Consider the following 12,092-nt stretch of genomic DNA (forward strand, 5'->3'; position numbering starts at 1 on the left):
CTATGGTGATTTGGAGGAGGAGATATACATGGAGCAACCAGAAGGCTTCAAAGTCAAAGGTAAAGAAAATCTTATCTGCAGGTTGAAAAAGAGCTTGTATGGGCTGAAGCAAGCTCCAAGACAGTGGTACAAGAAATTTGATTCATTTATGGCTAAAAATGGATTTAATAGATCTGCTTCAGATCATTGTGTCTACATAAAATGGTTCGGTGAGAATTTTGTTATTCTCTTATTATATGTTGATGATATGCTTATCCTTGGAAAAGATATGTCTATAATTGATAGGCTCAAGAAGGAACTGAGTAAGACCTTTGCAATGAAGGACATGGGGCTAGCAAATGAAATATTAAGCATGCAGATCTCTCGTGATAGAAAAACCAAGAAAATATGGTTATCATAAGAGAAGTACATTGAGAAGGTGTTGGACAGGTTTAGTATTAACAATGCAAAGCCAATTGGTTCTCCTTTTGCAAGTCACTTTAAGTTGAACTCAGAGCAGAGTCTATAAGTGACGAGGAGAAGGAGAAAATGAAGAAAGTTCCTTATGCTTCAGCAGTCGAAAGCTTGATGTACGCGATTGTATGTATGAGACCAGACATTGCATATGCAGTAGGTGTTGCTAGCAGATTTCTTGCAAATCCAGAAAAAAAGCATTGGGCAGCAATAAAGTAGATCTTTAGATATCTTAGAGGGAGCTTCAAAGTTTGTTTAAACTTTGGGTGTGGACCACCTGTCTTGACAGGTTACACAGATGCAAATATGGTCGAAGATATTGATACAAGGAAGTCCACATCAAGTTTTGTACTCACTTTTGCAAGGGGAGTTGTAACATGGCAATCAAAATTGCAAAGGTGTATTGCTTTGTCTACTACTGAGGCAGAGTACATTGCTCTTACAGAAGCTTGCAAAGAGATGCTATGGATGAAAAGATTTTTGAAGGAGTTGGGTTTAGAGCAAGACAAGAACTTGGTGTACTGTAACAGTCAGAATGTCATTCATCTCGCCAAGAATCCAAGTTTTTACTCAAAGTCAAAGCATATAGATATCAGGTACCATTGGATCTGAGATGTGTTTGAGAAAATTTTACTTTATCTTGCAAAGATCTCCATAAATGATAATGGTGCAGATATGCTGACAAAGGCCTTATCGATGGAGAAACAAAATACATGTCGGCATGGACTCCAGTTGATTAGTTGAATTGGAGTATCCCCTTGGGCTGGAGAGGGAGATTATTGGGTCCAACCTTATCCCTCATTAATGGTGTGAGGAAGTGGAATAGCCACCCACTATTTCTCAATAATGCATGAGAAGTTGAAGGGCCAACTCTATCCCTTCATTAATGATGTGGGGAAGTAGAATAGCCACCCACTTCCCATTAATGCATGAAGTTGAAGGGTCAAAATTCCTTCAATTTCTGGAATGAGTCTAGAAGGCTCTATGTCATCTATAAATAGGGGTGCAGAGGCTGTGTGCTGGTGGGAAAAGAGCAGAGTGTTGTGAGCAGAGTGATTGTGTGCAGTGTGTAGAGAGAGAAGAAGTAAGAGAGAGAGAGTGGAGAGAAGAAGAGGAAGAAAGAAGGTTTATCACCATGCATTGATCCTCAGAAAGAGGTGTTGGTTGTGGTGTGGGTTTTGACTCGGGTTGTGCACCCGAGAGGTAATCTTGTATCCCTCTCTTCCCGTGATTCCTTTATTGTTATTCTCTTTAACTTTGGGTAAGCTATTGAATGTTGTACTCTCTATATTGTACTCTCTATTTTTATTATAGTGGATTATTCTCTTTTTGCCCCGTGGATGTAGGACATGTTGACCGAACCACGTAAACCCTTGTATTGCGATTTGATTGTGACATTGTTAAATCTTATATTGCTTCCGCGCGAATTTTTGTTACCCTCATTACTCAACAGGCTCAAACCTTACCGGGATATTGTATTCCACATAGTCTATTTGAAATATCTAAAAATTGAGGAATGTGTTCTATCATGAGGTAGTTTTTTCCAGTAATTCAATAATTTTTTATCTGGTTTGCATGTCTTGCACTGAGAAGTAAGCTGCAATTGATTGGCCGGTATGTCAGAGGTGCTATATATCCTTGTTTGCCAAAATAGGGTTGATAGTTGTTGGTGGTCAGATTTGCTTTGTGCTTATTTAGATACAATGATCTTCTCTCGTTTATTGTTTACTCCATAAACAAGTTTTATTCTTAGGAGAGAGAAAAATGCCCTCACATTTTGTTTTTGTTAAAAGGGAATGTCTGCCTTTGTTAATGTTAATTCTGCAAGGTGTGCATGTGTGTGTCATTTCAAACAATAAACGCTAGTGCAGTTCGCTAAGGACTGCAACAAAAGGTCATCAAACATCAGCTCTGCGCGGGTTTTGGCAAATGCATTCGTCTTTGATGGAGTGTTGCTTAAGGGGTCATTGCTGACCATGGGCTATGTTCTTTTCTTTTTTAGGTCCTGTAATAATTTATTATAGAAAGATAAGCCACCGGATTGGCTACCCTATGAGAAAGGTCTTTTGTAATTTTTTATTCTTTAGTATAAACTTGGGGTAACCCTTCAGCGTTCTTTAAAAAAAAAACAAAATCATACTTGGATTTAGTTCCAAGGTTGACCATATTTTTATCCCCCACATCTTCGTTCGGATGTGGTAATTTAAACCAAAAAAAGTAATTTTTACCCTTAACAACTTTATCACCATTTCTCTCATCTTTGTTCTTTAAATTTATTTGTAACTTCTAAAATCCCACTTAACATCATTGAGACCTGCATGACCTCCCATGGAAGGTCAAGAACACAATCCATACTCGCCATTTCTCATTGCACAAGCGTATTCTTAGTAGAACAGATGGTACTCTCTCTCTCTCTCTAAACAAAACAATATCAATGCAAACACATTGGGTCATGCAGGTCACTGCTAATTTAACCTATTTTTAAGCATATCCAAAGGGCATAGCAAGGTAATCTTAGAGAGAGAGAGAGTACGTGGGTGGGCATGGTAAATGAAGAGGGTGGGAGGAAATAACGGGTGGGCACGATAATAAAGAGAAATAAATTCATAAGAGTAAAATGTGCAAAGAGATTCTTAATTATAGTTAAGTGAAGATGGTCAGCATAGGTATCCGTGTTGTGAGAGGCGTACGCCTCAGTACCTGAAGCGTATGCCTCAGAGGCGAGGCGCACGCTCAAGGTACTGAGGCGTTGCTGTGATGCGCAAATTGCCCCTCATCAACCTCCAGAATCCCCTCCTTCATCCCCAAGTCTTCCTCCTCCGCCCGATTCGTCGGTTGTGCTAACCCCAAGTGTCGGTGGATCCACCGCCACGTGCCGATGGATCCACTGCCACGTGCCGGCCAACTGCTCCTCCGCTGCTCCCTGTCCCCTGTACATCCTCCTGTCCAGCTCCGGCATCACCGACGACGGCCTCCTCCTCTCCGATACGCTGTCGCTGCCAGGGAAGCCCCCGGTGGCGAACTTCGTCGTTGGCTGCTCAGTCTTCTCCGACCACCAGACGACCGGCATAGCTGGTTTCGGCCCCCCCCTCGCTTCCGTACCAGCTGGGCGCGTGGTCCTTCTCCTACTGCCTCCCCTCCCACCGCTTCGCTTCCATACCAGATGTGAGAGGCATACGCCTCAGAGGCGAAGCGCAGGCTCAACGCCTCGCTTCGCCTCATCGCATTTAACAACCTTGATAGGTATGCATTTGAATAAGAGGAGTTAAAGTATTCTAGAAACAAAACTCTTGTATGTTTTTGCAAATAATCCTAAATATTTGGGTTATTTACAAAAAATATAATATTTACATAAATTTTGAGATGTCTATTTTCAAGCCTTAAAAAATCCTGCTTATACAATGCAATCTAATGATTCGTGAGTGGGTCTCCATAAAACTAAGCATGTAGATCGCATCTGTACAGTGAGATTGAGAAAAAAAAACCATGAAAATCTCCCTTCATATTCCGGTAAACATATTCTAGTGACTATATATGATCCTTCAGATGTGATCTACATATCAAGTTTAGTAAAAATTGACCTTTGGATCATGATTTCTTGAGGTATGTCAGATTTTACAAGGGTTAAAAAAACAACGGCCTAACATGTACCAAAATTTTAACCTAAAAAAATATATTTTTATGTCCAAAAACTATGTTCCAAGAGTTGATTTTTACTATTTTGACAGTGAGGTCAGATTTTGTCAAAACAACCTCCCCTATGAGTTCTAATTAAGGGGTTTCATACTCACGAGGGTAGCAACTGGTATCCCTATATATATAATCATCTTTTGAGTAAAATTTTAACAAAACCACAATCATTTTCAAATATCAGCAGTATTTGTGACTATAGATGACAGTTCACATGAGGTATTTGTTGCCTCTAGACAACCATGTCTCAAAGGCCATAGGAAGCATTACTTGCTGCAAGGTCAAATGTTGGTGTAGTTCTTAGTGAGCAGGGGGACCTCAACAGTTTTACCAACCAAAAACCTGCCATTGTATGATAGAGGGAGGTCTCTCTCTAAAACTGTAGAATTGTATAGGCTAATATTTGTGTGGCCAGGATACTTTGCCCTGAAAGGTGATGTTGATAGGCCTTCAAAATCATTTGCACTAAAAAAAGGCCATAGGGTTCAAGTTCTCCACCATGTTGGATAATGCATGGTCTGTATTTTTGTACATATGCTTAGGTTCATCTCATCCACTCGATGCATGAAAACACACGCACCTCACAATCTCACCAGCCTCAACCATAAGAACACCAATCATCATGATATTCCCAAACAAAAAAGAATCACAGAATGAGAACAAGATAACCTCTTCCTCCAACTCATAATTGATTAATTAAGCCAGAAAGAGAGAAAGGAGAGAAAAGATTTGCAGTTATGGAGGTGTGTTTTAAGAGTAGCGCCATCATGTGTTCTTCCTTCCAATTCTCTGCCAAAGAGAACCACCTCAACTTGCCGACATGCAGAGGGCTGAGGTTGTTATCCACCCCTTCTTCTTTTTCTTCAGCTTGCTTGGCTGTTCCAAGCATCAGCAGGAACCGAAGCTCACGTGTTGTGTGCAAATCTCAAACACCCATTGATGAAGGTCTCTCTCTCTCTCTCTCTCTCTCTCTCTCTCTCTCTAGATTGATGAATTTGATGATTCACAATCAATTTTGTGATTTTTTTCACGAGTGAGGAAATCACCCCCAGGATCAGAGAGCTAGTCGCGCTGGCTATGCCTACCATACTTAGGGTGGCTATTCCAGACGGTGTAAACCCGTGGCCCACCCCTTGCCCTCAGGGCAGCAATCTTTTGATTGGTGATGCCAAATTGTATGTTTGGTGGTAAACCATGTTCATTGCATTGGTAGGAGAACAAGGGAATTTCCCAACTCATCCCCAATTTTCTAGATAATTGGGTGTGTATCCTAAATCCTAAAATCACTCTTATATTGCAAAATCTTGAATTTTGTGGGTTTTTTTATATTCTGAAAGGTATTAGAAACAAGGAATTAAAATCGAGAATTTCCTTGGTATCAATGATCTTACCAGTAGCAGGAATCTTCGAATTACAGGAAGTTAATGATTTTTTTTTTGCTAAGAATATCTAGATTTTCCAGCAGCATCCAAACACACCATGGTGGCATCAGGACCTTGATTAGTCTTGCTTGCATGTGAAATACTTAGATATATGCCCCTCTCAATTTTGTTGATAACTTCAAATGGTAATTTGATCTATTAACCTTTTTATTTTTTTTTCTTGTTTTGAGTTTTAAACTCTCCTCTTTCTGGTTTGGTTAGAGTAAAAAATGTTCTTTTGGAATTTTGCATCATGGTCGGGTTCGGGTGGACCCTGATCTGCCCATATAAGTGAGCCGGATTCAGGTGACCCAATAACTATTTTACATTCGCACCGAATCCAACTAATTGAAGTCGGATTCCGGTAGGATTTCAGATAACATCCAATCCATTTGCATCCCTATTTGGCATTAGTCAAGTCATAGTCTGTATGTGTATATTATGAAATTCATTCATCTCAAAGTGAAATTTTGCAGTGGTGCTATCTAGGTTCACCCCCATCCGAATCATGGCTGATGAGAACCATGTTTTCCCTTGCCTTAGCCAAAACATATTCATTCATCTCAAATGGAGGATATGATGAGGTCTTGTAATTAGGGATGCAATCCGGAACAGCTAAATACATGGGAGAATCGGATCCCGAACAGCCAAAAATTGCAAAACCTCCATCTTGGATCTGACCCACTTGCATCCATACTTGTAATGACCCCCGGATTATCATGCCATGTTTGGCTTAAAAACATAAGAAATCACCATTTATCTCAAAGATTGACGATGGTGGTAGTCAATCCTTGTGTCTAGTCCATTAGTCCATCTCCTATGTTTATGGTGTGTATGAACGTTGTGACAATCATGAACAAGTTCCTGAACCTAATTGTTTTACTGCTAAAACCCGTCACAAAGACACATGGATACGATGACCAGTGATGCGGGTTTTGACATGAAAGTTCGAAAAAAAATTAGAAAAAAGGACACGGGGACACAAAAATTTGTAATTGATAAAAAAACTAATTTCTTGATATTTTAATGTCAAAAAACGCTTTTTTTATTAAAATAAACCTTAAGATACTAAAAAATAATAAAGTAATATTAAAATATTGTCTGCATGTGTTGGTGCCCGTGTCCATTTGTGTCACCAGGGACGCGCCGGCACAATGGCGTGTCCCTGTCATAGGCTAAAACTAAATGGATTTCATGAATTTGACGACTCTTTACTATTAGAAGCATTGAAGTTTGGTCATGTTTCAAATGATAACAGACTATATATAGCAAAGTGGAATGGTCATGTTTCAAGTGATACCTAATATGCCAGTTAAAAATATTGGGGCTCATGAAATTTGTGTCTTTTGTTAATAGTCGTGAAAGTAGGAGTTCATGAGCTTGGTCATGTTCCAAGCACTGTCCAAACAAGAACTAGTGTTACACACAGGTAGGGGTGGGCATCGGGCCTGTCTGCCCACGGGGCGACCTGGCCCAGCCCCACCACAGATAGGGCTTGGGCCTATAAATTAGGCCCAAGCTCGGGCCCTTGGAGATATATATTATATATAATGCATTATATAATACATAATATAATATTATATATGTATATAATATAATAGGCCCGGCCCAATTAGGCACATGGGCCTAACCGTGGGGTGTGGGCCGGGGTTTTCCCAATGGCCCCCGATGCCCACCCTTACACAGGTTCATAAGTAAGTTGCCTACCTACTCTATACTTGTCAGGTAATTGTACTTTAGTATATTAAATGCTGAGAATAATGGATTTGAATATAAATCATGCTTAGTTTTAGATTATTAGTTGTAGATTATTGATACAAAGTTGCAGGGTGCTTTATTTAAAAGTTTCTTTTACGTTGCAGCACAAGATTAGGTAACTTGATTTTTTTTCTTCATTTAGTCTAACATGATGAGGCTACCGGTGTTAGATGGATTCAATCCTATTAAAATGACGGAAATACTTTTATATAATGGTTTTTTTTTAAATGTAAGGTTACTTTTTATGTCAGAAAAAGTAATTTGAAAAATGTGTTTTGACTTTTAAATTTATTTTCAAATGCATTTTAAAAACTATCATTCTTTCAAATATATTTGTTGAATCCATCTAATGTTAAAAATAATTTTATGTTAGATATATAAGTTTATATGTGCAAACAACTTAACAAACTTTGTTTTTACCTAAATAACTCATGGATGTGATCTATATATTGGTTTTAGTGGAAACCGGCTTTTAAGTTACCAGAATCTGGTATGCCTGAAGGTCTTTCACAAGAACGGACGATTGTAAATGCAATAATTTTTCTCAACTCAAAAAAACATGAACACATTTATGTGGTTAGATTGTCAAAACAACGTGCTTCGTGAGATTCCAAGTATATATGATTGGTTTTCCAAACTGAGGTCCGAATCACAATAATTCAAAACATTAATCATCTATAGCTTAGCATTAAATAATAATTGAATAAATCGTAGGAGCACAAGACCAAAATCAACTAAATGAGTAGCTAGCTTTGTACGTGTAGCTTTGTGTTCAGCATTACAAGATAATGGCATAAACCCTAGAAGACAAGTTGTTTTCAACTGCCAAATCAAACTCAAACTAGTCAAACCATACTGATTCAAGAGCATAGCGGAATGCAGTTTTGGTGGCCACTGAATCAGGCTGGAATAGTTCGGTCATCGAGAGCAAGACGCCGGTCTTAGTCGAGTTCTGGGCTCCATGGTGCGGACCCTGCCGGATGATCGCCTCTGTGGTCGATGAATTGGCAAAGGACTATGCCGGGAGGGTCTCCTGTTTCAAGCTCAATACTGATGATTTTCCAGCCCTTGCTACTCAGTATGGAATTAGAAGCATCCCCACAGTGTTGCTGTTCAATAATGGAGAGAAGAAGGAGACTGTCATAGGAGCTGTGCCCAAATCCACCTTGATTACTACCATAGAGAAATACTTGTAACAGCAACACTCTGATCAAGATGGGATATTATGTGACTACTTATAACTGTTGATATATCTTAATACAACATGCTATTTATGTAATTTTTGTATCTTTGTAAGTTAAATTGATGCTCAATATGTTGTTAAAATGCTGAATATTAGATCAGCCTTCCATTTTGTTGTAACTGGTTATGTAGGACTGATATAGGGATCCATAATGTGTTCCAAGCTTAGCTGGATCTCTTTTGCCTGATACCGGTAACTTGGAACATATATCCGGGTCCAGTTCTACACATCGGTCATAAACTTTAATAGCTTCATCAACTAGGGGATTTGGATACACTTAATGATTTGTTATGTTCTGAAAAAGAAAAAAGATCAGATTAAAGTATTATGGGTAAATTGGTTGGATCCAACTCAAGCCTCACCTGAATCTATCCCAATAGGACCCCAGCCCAGACCTGGATCTGAAGCAAATGGGTCCAATAAGAATATTCAGTTAGGTCAGCCAGATGAGAAGCTTAATATGACCTGAAACCATTTTGGAGTTCCAAGCCGTATCCAAGTTTTGGTGGATTTGAGGAAAGGGGTTGATATATTACTGGGATTATCTGTGATGCAGTCGACTGAAGCACACTCTCTAATAGAAAGTCATGGTTGTAAGCTTCATCTATCAATCTGTCCTTACAGATGTGTTTGACATGGTTTGTTTGTCCACATAGACAGAGACCGTAGTACGGATCCAGCGCGACTAGGTCTTTGCGCCTGGGGTGGTTTTTCCGAGTAAAAGTAAAAAAAAAAAAGCGTCCCTCACAGACCACACATAACGCATTGGCTGGCATCCAGTTGGTAAAACCCTTGAGGTCCCCTCTGCCACCGGGGAGTACACCCAGCTTCAACCTTATGGCAAGTGATGCCACCTGTGGCTTTTGAACTTGTGATGCCCTGTCAACTTGGTGACATTCAGAAGTACCCCCTACCAGATGATGGAGCCCTTGTGGGTATGTATTGGGCATCATACATTAGAAGCTTTCCATGTGGAAATAAGATATTTCACTTGTAAAATTTTGGTGCATTGTAGACCATTCATTCTCGCAGCGCTCGAAATCCTACTTACATTAAACAATTTGACAATCCAAAATATGTTATTGACTATATAAACATGTTGAGGTAGCAAATATCAACCGTGTTATAAGAGTCAGACTTGTCTCATGCCCAATTGAATCCATTCCACATTGACACGGTGAAAGTCATGTTTGGATCTGGATCCAATCCATTTATGACACTCATTTCAAAGGAAGAGAGTTGAGGATGTGGGGTTTGTTCCCTGGGGGACAAGAGGAGGGTCCACGGAATTTTATGGCACCTAAACAGTGACCATAGATATGGCAGGGTAAGACCAGTGCAGCTAGGTCTCTTATCCTGGTTGCAATCTCTCTCTCCGTAGTAACGATAGGGTGCTCCAAGAGCATCTACTATCACCTAATAAAAGTTTCAAATTTTCAAAATTTTTGAACTTTTTTTTCATTGATCAGACCACATATATATATATATATATATATATATATATATATATATATATATATATGATCTACAATCATTATTTAGTGAAAAAACAAGTTTTAGATCATGTGATTATGGCATACATGTAAGGTTTTTAAGATCTCTAAAAATCAACGACTCATAATGTACCAAAATTTTATAACTTAAAAAAGCCTATTTTATGTCCAAAAAAAGCATGATTCTTATCAAATAAACTGTGTAAAGTACATCTATAAGGTCTTGAAAAGATGAAACCTACAACTATGATCTCTCTCTCTCTAGATCTCTCTCTCTCTCTCTCTCTCTCTCTCTCTCTCTCTATATATATATATATATATATATATATATATATATATATATATATATATATATATATATATATATATATATATATATATATATATATATATATATATCCGAACCCAAATACAGGTACAATAAAAGACGTGGTTTCTTAACCATGAGAGTAAATGGTGAGACCCTTTTGCTTCTTCTGACAATTCCCTGATAAATCCACAATTAGATAACTGTAAACGGTATTGAACCAAAAAAACAAAGTGGGAAAATCACATAACCAACAATGTCCTTTTCAAAGAATCATGTGCTCTTGTGAAGAATATTAGGTGCATCAGGAAGATATCTTATGGTTCATTGCCCACATTTTCCTCAAGATAAGGGAAAATTAAAATAAAAAAAACAACCAGTGCTAGACTTCGATACTTAACCTACACTTTAAGGTTCCCATTAAAGTCTTTAGAATAAATGGTTTTTCGGTGAGTCCCTAGCCTTCAATTCCTTCTTTAAATGACAAAGAACTTAGTGATAGAAATATGGGTTTAAAGTATGAAACCCAAAAATATAAATATAAAAGTAGGTTATCATATGCCCAAACAATAAAAAAAATATTGAAGATATACCTCAAATTGATCTTTTAAACCAACAATAGCATCCTTTGACTACAAAGCTTTTTGTGGCTATCCCTTTCAACCTTAGCCTCTCAATGATACGAAACAACTACTAATATCTTGAGAAATATCTCTATTCCCTCAACCATCCTTATTAATAGGGCTTCCTCGCAGCTATATTTTAGGAAGATATTAGCTACAAGTTGCTTTTAGGTTATCTCGCTTAGACTTATCCAATCCACGTTAAATGAATTAAAGACTTTTAACATTTACTATTTACTTGAACCGTAAGCTATGTGAGATATCCATATTACAGTCGAACCCTTAAATGCGAAACAATTTCAATAAATTTTGTGCTACAAAAATATTTTCAAAAACATCCTTCCAAAGTTCTATATCCTATATAGGCATACTAAGAATAAAAAAATTATTGTCAAACACATAGCTTATGTAATTATCCACTGAGAATCCAAAATATTAATCAGATCTTATGGAACTTTTTTGTAAAAATCTCATAAAAGAATTTTAAATATAATTTTAATAAAACACTTATAAAAAATTTATTTATCAAATTACCAAGCTTGAATTATTTTTTTAATTCAAATTGTACTTTTATTCACTGTTGGATATTCTCCAAAAATGGTTTTGAATCCCTTGTTGAATACTCATCATTTCTCAAGTATTTCACTAATTATTCAATATACATCCTTTAATAAATTTATTACAACTTATTTGGGTATAATTAAAATAATTAGATCATATACTTATAGTAATAAATGAGCTTCTCATGTCAAATGATATTATGAACCCTTTTTGTATACGAGAAGAAATATCTACTAACATTAAATGATTTTAAGATAATTTCTCATAAACAACCAAGTCATGTACATTTAAGCACTCATTTGTTGATGTGAAGTTCTCACTTCAATGACTTGAGAAATAGTCATTTCATATCTAATATGAACATCATATACTATGCAAACCCTCTAAATGAGTTTGTCCATCGTCATCCATAGTTGTAACTATTTCATGTACAAAGAACTAAAAAACTTCTCTCATGTTGATCCAAAATTAAACATCTAGTTACCCTACAATATAATTTGTGCACCCTTATGATATCCCATATCATATTGGTCATTTCATGGC

Source organism: Nuphar pumila, chromosome 2, assembly GCF_984573655.1.
Source record: "Nuphar pumila chromosome 2, dmNupPumi1.hap1.1, whole genome shotgun sequence".
NCBI lineage: Eukaryota > Viridiplantae > Streptophyta > Magnoliopsida > Nymphaeales > Nymphaeaceae > Nuphar > Nuphar pumila.